The sequence below is a fragment of the Carcharhinus amblyrhynchos genome, chromosome 12, assembly GCF_965287045.1.
Source record: "Carcharhinus amblyrhynchos chromosome 12, sCarAmb.v2.hapA, whole genome shotgun sequence".
Lineage (NCBI taxonomy): Eukaryota > Metazoa > Chordata > Chondrichthyes > Carcharhiniformes > Carcharhinidae > Carcharhinus > Carcharhinus amblyrhynchos.
The window spans coordinates 49,539,488-49,549,745 of record NC_137335.1 but is presented as its reverse complement, the minus strand read 5'-3'; the positions used below and the strand labels follow the sequence as shown (position 1 = coordinate 49,549,745).

At 41.0% G+C, this 10,258-nt stretch overlaps 1 pseudogene; it reads right to left on the bottom strand.

The window, feature by feature from the left end:
- Positions 1–9,939: 9,939 nt before the first annotated feature.
- LOC145351283 (U2 spliceosomal RNA) lies at positions 9,940–10,082 on the bottom strand (annotated as a pseudogene).
- Between the last annotated feature and the right edge of the window lie 176 nt (positions 10,083–10,258).

The following is a 10,258-nucleotide window of genomic DNA, read 5'->3' as shown; positions in this document are numbered from 1 at the left end:
AGCAGGTGCTTTGACAAACAGTCATCAGCTGTTTTCTCTCCTTAACAGGTGCTGCCAGACCTGCTGAGATTTTCCAGCATTTTCTCTTCTGGTGCAAAACACGCTGGTGCAAAAGAGATCTGGAACAGCACAGAGGCAAGATTTGAGACCTATCTTCATAGGCCCTGCTCAGATCACGGTCATCCAAGGAAAGAATGATGCTGGAAGCCTGCAGCCAACAGACTCAAGAGGGCCACAGCACACCAAATGGCAAGTGGATCTTCATGCATATGGTGTCAAAATGAAGCAGTGCTTGAATTTACAGTGGGTTATCCTATAGATTACTCACTCCAGCTGTTATAGACAAGAGGGGGATTAATTTAACCAGCCCCAATTTCTTCCTTCATCCATAAACTGAAGGGTGTTTTTGATTTTTAACTTCTGAAGATGGCATATTATAAATTTGAAGTGATCCAATCCATTATGATTAACTCACACATTAAATGTCAGATAAGATAAAATAAAAGGATTAGTTTATTTCACACACAAACACAGGAAGGGGGTTTCACAATATCCACCCCTTTTGCGCTCGTACAATAAAAGAGGGATTAAGGAAAGAAAGGGGTACAGGGCAAGACCATGATAAAAATACGAGTTATGGTTTTACGTGAGTCCAGAATCCAGAACTGAAAGTAGAATGGAGTCTTTATTCAAAGGGTAGGTTGGTTGAGGACGGTTCATCTTTTCAGAAATGAGATTTCCACGAAGGGAGAAGGCACATAGAGTTGCTTTAGGCTTGAACGCAAAAGTTCCAATGTTCTTTCGGTCACAGTGAAGACTGCTACCTTTTTGATAAGAAGGTATTCAGACACAGGCTGCTACCTGGAGTCCTACTTTACAGGTCAAACAGTGACTGAAGATAAGATCCAATAGCTTGTTACTGGAAGAAATTCAGACAGCTCAAGTCTCTGTTTTATGGGTGTCATTTCAGATTGACTAATGAGACCTCTGGTTAAAATGCATTGTATTTTGGAGCAAGTAATGATCATACCATGAACCCCAACTTGTTGCTATGAATCACAAAACTGTCTTTTTCCTTGGAGGAACAGTGTCTCTGGTGGCCAGAATTCTTCTTTAGAAATGCAAAGAATTTGCAGCTCATGAAATGGGCATTAGCACCTTTTTAAAAAAAGATAACGAGACTTTCCTGGTTTGTTTGAAAGTTAGAAATTCCTCTGGTATGAGTCATGGCTAGTCAGGGTAAGGCCTTGTCCATTTTTAAAATTTTTTTCTACAGTGTAGCTGGTTGATGTGGATATGTTTTAACTTTCCTTCCTGATTTAACCAGGACAGTTAGCCTGAAGATTACTCCCTCCAGCCATAGCTGGATGAATCTTCCAGTTCTTTTTAAATCCTCACATTTTGGTTTCTTCAATCTGAGCGCAAGTTCTTTATGATGAATGATAGAGACTATCTCTCTACTCTCTCTCTCCCTCTCAGTTTCTCAGATTCTTTCTAACTCACCATGCCTGTGAGATTCATGAAATATCTGCAAAACGTACACACATTTAAATGTGATTGTCTCAAATAACCACTGTGTTATGTTATTATGTTAACATGCTCAAGTAAAGACAATTGAGAAAAATACAAACTTAATATCTTAAAAAAATTCTGTAAGGCAATAACTTCAATGGCTTTCTACGCCTGTTCCTCGCTTATAGAATTTTTTTAGAATTATAGAACCCTACAGTGCAGAAAGAGGCCTTTTGGCCCATCGAGTCTGCACCAACCACAATCCGACCTAGGCCCTACCCCCATATCCCTATATATTTTACCCACTAATCCCTCTAACCAAAGCATCCTAGTACATAAGGGGCAATTTTTAGGATGGCCAATCAACCTAACCCACACATCTTTGGACTTATGTACTAGGTCCATTGCCATGACAAGAAGAATCACAAGTAGGAATGTTGATTAATTATCTTCTAAACTCCCAAATCCATTCTAGCTTTAAATTAAATAAACAGTTTAAAATATAACCATTTACAAAACCTAACGTCCCTAACATCTGCCAATGAGACTTGGAGACTAGCAGTTTTGCAAGAGTCATCACAGATGTCCTTGCCATTGTCCACGGGTGTGAGCATCTTGCGCGTTCTTCCCAGAAAATCTATCTGAGCCTTGTTGACCCTGTAACAATCAAGTCACCCAGGCTTGTTGTCAAGTAGGATTTGGAGCAAGCTGCATGGCCCCCGTCATTGCTCCCTTTTACCTGAAACAGACAATCCCAAAACATAACAAACATATAACTTTATATTTCTAACAGTGATTTAAATTACATATTTTTAACCAGTTTGTGGACGGCTAGCTGAAGGAACAACATGATGGCTACAGGAAATTGGAAAATAAATGAGAATTTTGTTTATCTTGCCATAGTTTCTAGTCCTTTATTAGTAGCTTTGGGAGAGGGGTGGGGAGGGTGGAGAATACCAGTTTGAGTTTTTCTTAATTGTCTTTACTTCAGTGTGTTAACATAATAACATAACACAGTGGTTATTTGAGACAATCACATTTAAAAGTGTGTACATTTTGTAGATGTTCCATTAAGTGCAATAGGTGTGGCTGGACTCTGATGAAGGGTTATCTAGACTCGAAACGTTGGCTCTATTCTCTCCCCACAGACGTTGTCAGATCTGCTGAGATTTTCCAGCATTTTCTGTTTTTGTTTCCAGCATCTGCAGTATTTTGCTTTTATTTTGTGGTAGATGTGGCTGGATGCTACACCTTTACTTACATACAAAGTAGAGGTATCAGAGAATCAGTTATTTTAGAATAGTGCTGATTCCACGCAGGACACAACAGGAGAGCTGGTGTCCCTATGAGCAAGAGGATACAGTCACACATATCCACAGACAGTTTCTATGACAAACTTAGCTGCAGGAATTTATAATAGAAACTTAAAAATAAAAAATAACCCAGGACTTTAAAATAGGAAATGCTGGAAATGCTCAGCAAATCTGGCAGCATCTGTGGAGAGGGACAGGTTTGAGGTTTCAGGTTGATTACCTACCCTAACAAAAGGTCATCGATCTAAAAAATTAATCATAAAACGGAATACTGAAGAGAAAACAAAATGCTGGAAAAACACTCAACAGGTTAGGCAGATACCATAGAACCATAGAATCCCTACAGTGCAGAAAGAGGCCATAAAGCCCAGTCTGCATGAACTTTTTGAAAGAGCATCCCACCCAAGTCTTCCCCTCATAACCCCACCCATCTAACCTACATATCTTTGGACACTTAAGGGGCAATTTAGCATGTCCAAACCACCTAACCTACACATCCTTGGACTGACAGAGGAAATTGGAGCACAGGAGGAAAGCCACGCAGACACAGACAGAACATGCAAACTCCGCATGGACAGTGACCCAAGCTGGGAATCGAACCCAAGTCCTTGGTGCTGTGAGGCAGCAGTGCTAATCACCGTGCCATCCCTGTTAAACTAATTTAAAATAAACTAGATCCCATTAGATGATCAAAGCTAGTCCTGACGATGTTCTGGCCCTGATTAATTTTGCACAGTCTTACCTCTTATCCAAAGTGATCTTTCTTCAGCCAGAAATAAGTCCAGCAGGGATTCATCATCCATCACAGGACCTTTCAAGCTGCCTCCCGGGTTTGCTACCCTCAGAGAGCAGAGTAAGTGCCTCCCAACACATAATCTGCTCCTTCCTTTGCATTATTTGATACTATGATCTCTGGGACCCTGGCACTCCCTAGTCTATTTGTTTGAGATAATTAGTCTACATAAGCATAATCTAGTCTTTTCATCATCATATAAAATTCAATTAAACACTTTTAAGGATACGCTTCTCTAAAGTGTAGGCCAACTGATATTTGAGCCCATCTTGATAACTAAGATGCTGTAGACTGTGAATGAATCTTGTGGCCTTCCTAACTTATTCAGTCTCAATATCACCCACCAAGTGAAGTGACCGAAACTGGGCAAAGTATTTGAACTTCAGCCTAACCAAGGTCGTGAACAAAGACAAAATAGCATGCTTTCATTTTAGTGTGACAACTGACTGAGCTCAAGAACACTAGACAACAAGCCAGCTGAAAACTTGGTTGATATAAAAACGACATGCATGGTCACCCTATTTCTCTACTTCATTGCCATTGAGAGCGTCAGCCCGCGGGAGCCTGTCACTGTGAAAGTTGGACATGGGGCTGGGACAGAATGGCAGCCAGAGAGTAAACGCCTAAACATTTGTGGGCCAGCAATGCAGTCCGGGGCCAAGTCTCCGAGGATCTGGACTGAGTGGTCAGTGTGCGGCGGAAGGATAACCCTGTTCAACCATTTACATTATTACCAACGTCAACATCAAAATAATGTCACCTGAAACCGGACAGGGAATAGATCGGCTGAAAACAAGACTGTCCAGTCTTCAAATGTTAGTGAAACTTTTAATATGAACCAATTAGGCCACGTTAATATTAGAAAGATAAAGCCATTCTTTTTAAAAACAAGTTTACTTTGACTGGGTTGCACTGCAATAAAAGCAGTAAAGCAGAGAAACAGATTACGAGACAGCTTCTGAAAATGAAAAGGTAAAGGAAATTCTACGTTACCTCATTACTGCAGCAAACCTGAGGCCTATCAATACAAAATTAAGTTAAAGTTTATCTATTTGTGTCACAAGTAGGCTTACTGCAATGAAGTTACTATGAAAATCCCCTCGTTGTCACACTCCGGCGTCTGTTTGGGTACACTGAGGGAGAATTTAGCATGGCCAATACACCTAACCAGCATGTTTTTCGGACTGTGGGAGGAAACTGGATCACCCAGAGGAAACCCATGTAGACATGGGGAGAAGGTGCAGACTCCACACAGATAGTGACCGAAGCTGGGAATCGAACACAGGTCCCTGGCGTTGTGAGGCAGCAATCCTAACTACTGCGCCACCATGCCACGCTGCTGCCCCTGAAAATTGACCTATGGGAAGTAAAAGCAAAATACCGCAGATGCAGGAGATCTGAAATAAAAACAAGAAAATGCTGCAAAGTCTCAGCAGGCTGGCAGCAGCCGTGCAGCCTGAGACAGAGTTAGCGTTTCAAGTCCAAGGCAACTCTACATCAGAACTCTCCAATTTGGATGAAGAGCCATATTGAACTCGAAACCTTGTGATTCTTGGAAGTGCTCATGAGTGTTCTCCATAATTTTTGTCATTGCCAGGGCAGACCAACTTTGAAACTGCCAAAATACTTAGCATAATTACCTATTCACCTATAATTACCTATAAACTTCCACAGCTACAGGCCTTGGCCATTCATGCCGGTGGGATTTTCCCATCCCGCTGCAGTGAGCAGAGATTTAGCTGAGTGCCATATTTTCTAACTTGGTTGCAGCAGGAGCGTGGCATGAATGGTCGGTAAGGTCACATCTCTCGTAAACAGCCTTATAGTTGCTGAACTGATCAGTATCATCTTCATCTCAGCTAAATTCAGAAGTTTGTATGGAGAGAACTGGGAAAGCACACTAAATAGAGTGTGTAGAATGTTGATACCAAAGACTTCCAACAAAAGGTAGTTGATTACTAAGCTTAACAGCTACCTACAGTACTTTTACTCTGCCTGTGATCACAGGGATAACTCCCATGCTCGCACCATATGTGCTCTCATATAGCCACAACATCACATTCTCACATGACCACTCAATCTACACAGTGGGTTTGCTTAACAGAATAGTGATGGAAATTTGGTGAGAATACAAATTTATTGGTCAGTAGTGGGATATGATACAGCTGGTGTGTAACTACCAACCTGAATTATTCTTGCTTGAAAAGTGCATATCAGTGGCAGTTAACAATTAACAGCAAATAACTGTAAGTAGTGAGCTTTTTACAGTTTATTTGGGGATATCTGAAATCTCCCAGGACTATTATTCTATGTCTCATGCTCACCTCAAAGAGTTGCCTTTATGTTTCTTCCTTCCATTTCTCCCCACTATTTGGTTGTCAGTTTGCCTTTTAACTCAATCCTTTGGGGTTCTGTGTTTATCTTACTGTGGATTAAATCCTTTTATTCTTTAAGTCATAAAGTTACTTTACTTCCACTCCACTTCCTTCATTTCTATATGTGTTCTTTCCTGCAATGATTAGTTTTAAATCTTATTCCCTTTGTAACCATTGTCCAACTTCAAAGGGTCCTTGTGATGGAGGAGCAGTTCCGTCTTCCTATCTGAGATGTAGCTGTTTAATTTTAACCTTCCCCCACGTGATTTCCTACATTCTGCCAAACTAAATATTGAGGCTGGGTGGTAAATTGGCCACTTAAAGGCTTCAACTGGGGCAAGGGTGAGCTTCCTGTCCAAGGCTTTGCCTGCCTCTGCATACAATCGCTGTGTGGTTAAGGTGATTGGGGAACTGGAGGGTAGCTCCCATCGATTTCACACTCCCCCCACCCCGCACCTAAAAATCCACCTGTGGTGGAGCGTAACATTCTGGCCCATATTTCAATCATCTCTATTAAACGCAAATGCTCTCTACAAGTTATTGCTCCGAGTTCATCCATTTTGTTTAAATATTATGTACATTGCTGCATCATCAATTTAAGATTTTTGTAAAATTATCATCTTTTTCCTTACTGTATTTTTAATTGCTATTACTTATATGCTCCATGATCAAGAGCTCCTGCATTGGGTGCGACTGGTGAACTGGGTGCAAATTGTGCTCAAAATTGTGTTTGTTTCCAAGAAGCATTCATTGATTATGTTAATGTATAGCATTTAGGCTTTTAATAAATGAAGAAAAAGATGAAAAGCTTTTAAAAGCGGTTTTACAATTGTTTAGGATGCCGGTGAGACCACATCCGGAGTATTATGTTCAGTTCTGATCTCCACATTTGAAGAAGGATGTGGTGGCATTGGTGGCAGTTCAGAGCAGGTTCACCAGATTGATTCTGGGGATGAAAAAGTTGACAGATGAGGAGAGTTTAAACAGATTGGGCTTATATTCGCTGGAATTTAGAAGGATGAGAGGGGATCTGATTGAGAGATATAAAATTTTACAAGGGATTGATAAAGTAAATGTAGACCAAATGTTTCCTCTTATGGGGCAATCTAGAACAAGAGGTCACAGGTATAGGTTGAGAGGTGGTAGATTTAAAACTGAGGCGAGGAGGAACTACTTCTCACAGAGGGTGGGGATTTATAGCGCTTACTGCCACATAGCACGGTGAAGTCTGAATCGTTGAATGGTTTCAAGAAGGAGATAGTTATATTCCTAATAAAAAAGGGGATAAAGGGACATGGGGAGAAAGGGGAGAGATGGATTTGAGACCAGGGAGAGATCAGCCATGATCTGATTGAATGGCGGTGCAGGCTGGAAGGACTAAATTTGCCTTCTTCTGCTCCTAACTCCTACGTTCCGATGTTAATGTGTCACAATTACTACCCTTTTCCCTGCTCCTGAGAGAAACTGTTTAATTTTAAAAGGTTTCTCGAAGGCCCATGAAACAGACACAATTACTAAGAAAATTACAATAGTGATTAATTTGATCTGGGGTGTGTCCAACATTAACCGATGATTCTTAAAATAGTGAAAAATATTGTGGAATCTCTATTGAAGGTCAAAATTTAAGTCGGGATAGGGCAACTAAAGAGTGAGTGAGATAAATTTGCAGATAGTGGCATAGATGGCAGGAATATTGAATGACTGCTTTGATAACAAGATTTGCAAATGATTTCCAACTGGTAGGTATAGCCAACACTGACGAAGATAATATAAGACATTAGTGAAACTACTTAGAGGGCAGTTATGATGTGCTCTTCAATAGTGACGAATGAGCTTTAACATTGACAAAGGCAATAAGAAGGCAATACAAAATAAGAAACTGAATGGCTAGAAACATAGGTATTCAGGTTAACAAGTCATTAAAAGCAGCATTGAAGGTCAGAAAAGTAGTTCAAAATTCAACAGAGCGCTGGGATTTATTTCTAGACAGTATGGCGATCAAAGATAGTGAAGTTACATTAAATATGTATATGACCCTAATCAAGCTTCAGGAAGAGTATTGTGCACAGTTCTGGTTTCTGTGCAATGCAAAGAATGTAAACAGACTAGAGACAGCGCAAATAAAGATTTACAAATACGTCACTAGGATCGAGAGATTACACCTCTTGGGAAAGATTGAATAGATTGGGGTGTTTAATTTAGATAAATGAAGAAAGAGATAACTCACTAGGTGCTTAAAATTATGGCTGCTGATGGAATTTTGCCATCCGACTGAAATCAATGCACCTATGAATGGGTTTACTGCATTTTACAACCATAGAAACCCACAGTGCAAAAAGAGGCCATCTGGCCCATCGAGTCTACACCGACCACAATCCCACCCAGGCCCTATCCCCACATATTTACCTACTAACGCCTCTAACCTACACATCTAAGGAGCAACTTTAGCATGGCCAATCAACCTAACCCACACATCTTTGGACTGAGGGAGGAAACTGGAGCACCAGAGGAAATACCATAAGGAGAATGTGCAAACTCCACACAGACAGTGACCCAAGGCGGGAATTGAACCCAGGTCCCTGGAGCTGTGAAACAGCAGTGCTGACCACTGTGCTACCGTGCCGCCTGACCATTCGTTCTGGTAGGAAGAATGCAGAGAGGTAATTTAAAATAACAGGTATAATTCCAAATGGGGTGAAGGAGCAGAGGGACCTGGGTATATATGTGCTTAAATCATTGAATATGCAAGATAGGTTATGAGAAAGGTTAATAAAGCATACAGCACCCTGGGCTTTACCAATAAGTGAACACAATACGAAGGCAAGGAGCTTATGTTAATCCTGTATAAAACATTGATTCTGTCTCAACTGGAGTTCTCAGCACCACACATTGGGAAAGGTGTGAAGGTATTAGGCTACAGAAAAGAATCACCAGAATGATCCCAGTGATGAGGAGCTTCACTTACCTGGAAGGATTGAAGAAGTTGAGACTTTTTTCCTTGCAGAAGATTGAAAGGAGATTTGACTGAAGCATTTAAAATCATGAAGGGTCTGGACAGCAGAGATAGAGAGAAGCTGTTCCCATTGGCGGAAAGATGGAGAGTCGAGGGAACAGATTTAAGGCAACTGGCAAAGTAAAAGTAATGGCAGTATGAGGAAAAACTTTTTCACACAGCGAGTGGTTAGGATCTGAAATACAATGCCTGAGAGTGTGGCAGAGGGAGGGTCAATTGAGGCTTTCAAATTAGATTAGGTTGGAAAAGGGAAGAAACATTCAGGGGTATAGTAAAAAGTCAGGGCAGTGGTACTAGTGAATCGCTCCACCATAGGGCACAGAATATAACAGGCCGAATAGCCTCCTTCTACATTATGACGATTCGATGAAATGCTGAATGGCTGTGATAGGGGAGGTGGAACAGCAGGAAATTTCTGTGGAGTATAAACATCAACACAAATTCTCCTGTTACTGCGTTGTTTTTATTCCAATTCAATCCAATCAAGTCCAATTCAGAGTCTCAACAAGTTGAGACATTCCTGATCCAAGCTGACAAGACAGGGCTCTCACCTCCTGTCTTGGGCTTGATCTAATGGTCCAAGCTGATTGGAGTAGGCATAGCTCCTCCTCCAAGGCTTGATCTCATTTGCACCTTAGCCAAAATGCTGCTTTTAAAAATTGCTTCAAGTGAAGTTGAAATGTAACCTAATGACTTTAACCAAGTACAGCCTATCAATACCACACTTCATCTTAGCCAAAAGGCATTGTATGGTTTTTTTTTTGTTTACTTTATTCCAATCCGATCAAGTCAAATTAAAGCCAATTCAGAGTCCCAACAAGTTGAGACATTCCCGATCCAAGCTGACAAGACAGGGCTCTCGCCACCTGTCTTGGGCTTGATCTACACGATCCAAGCTGATTCGAATAGGTGTAGTTCCTCATCCAAGGCTCGATCTGATTTGCATCTTAGCCAAAAGGCTGAGATGCCACTTGAAAAAATTGCTTCAAATGAAGCTGAAATGTAACCAAATGACTTCAACCAAGTGCAACATGTCAATACCACACTTGATCTTAGCCAAAAGGCCGAGAAGCGATTAGCACAGAATAGTTTCCAGTGCTTACAGCCTCTCTGACTGGCTGGCACTTGATCTTACCCAAAAGGCTAAGTTAAAACAAATATGTACGTACATATTCTTAATTGAGGTTGGTGCAAGCACTTTTTGGTCTTCGCAAGTTGAGATTCGGTCGAGTAAGGCTTCCAATGTCAAACA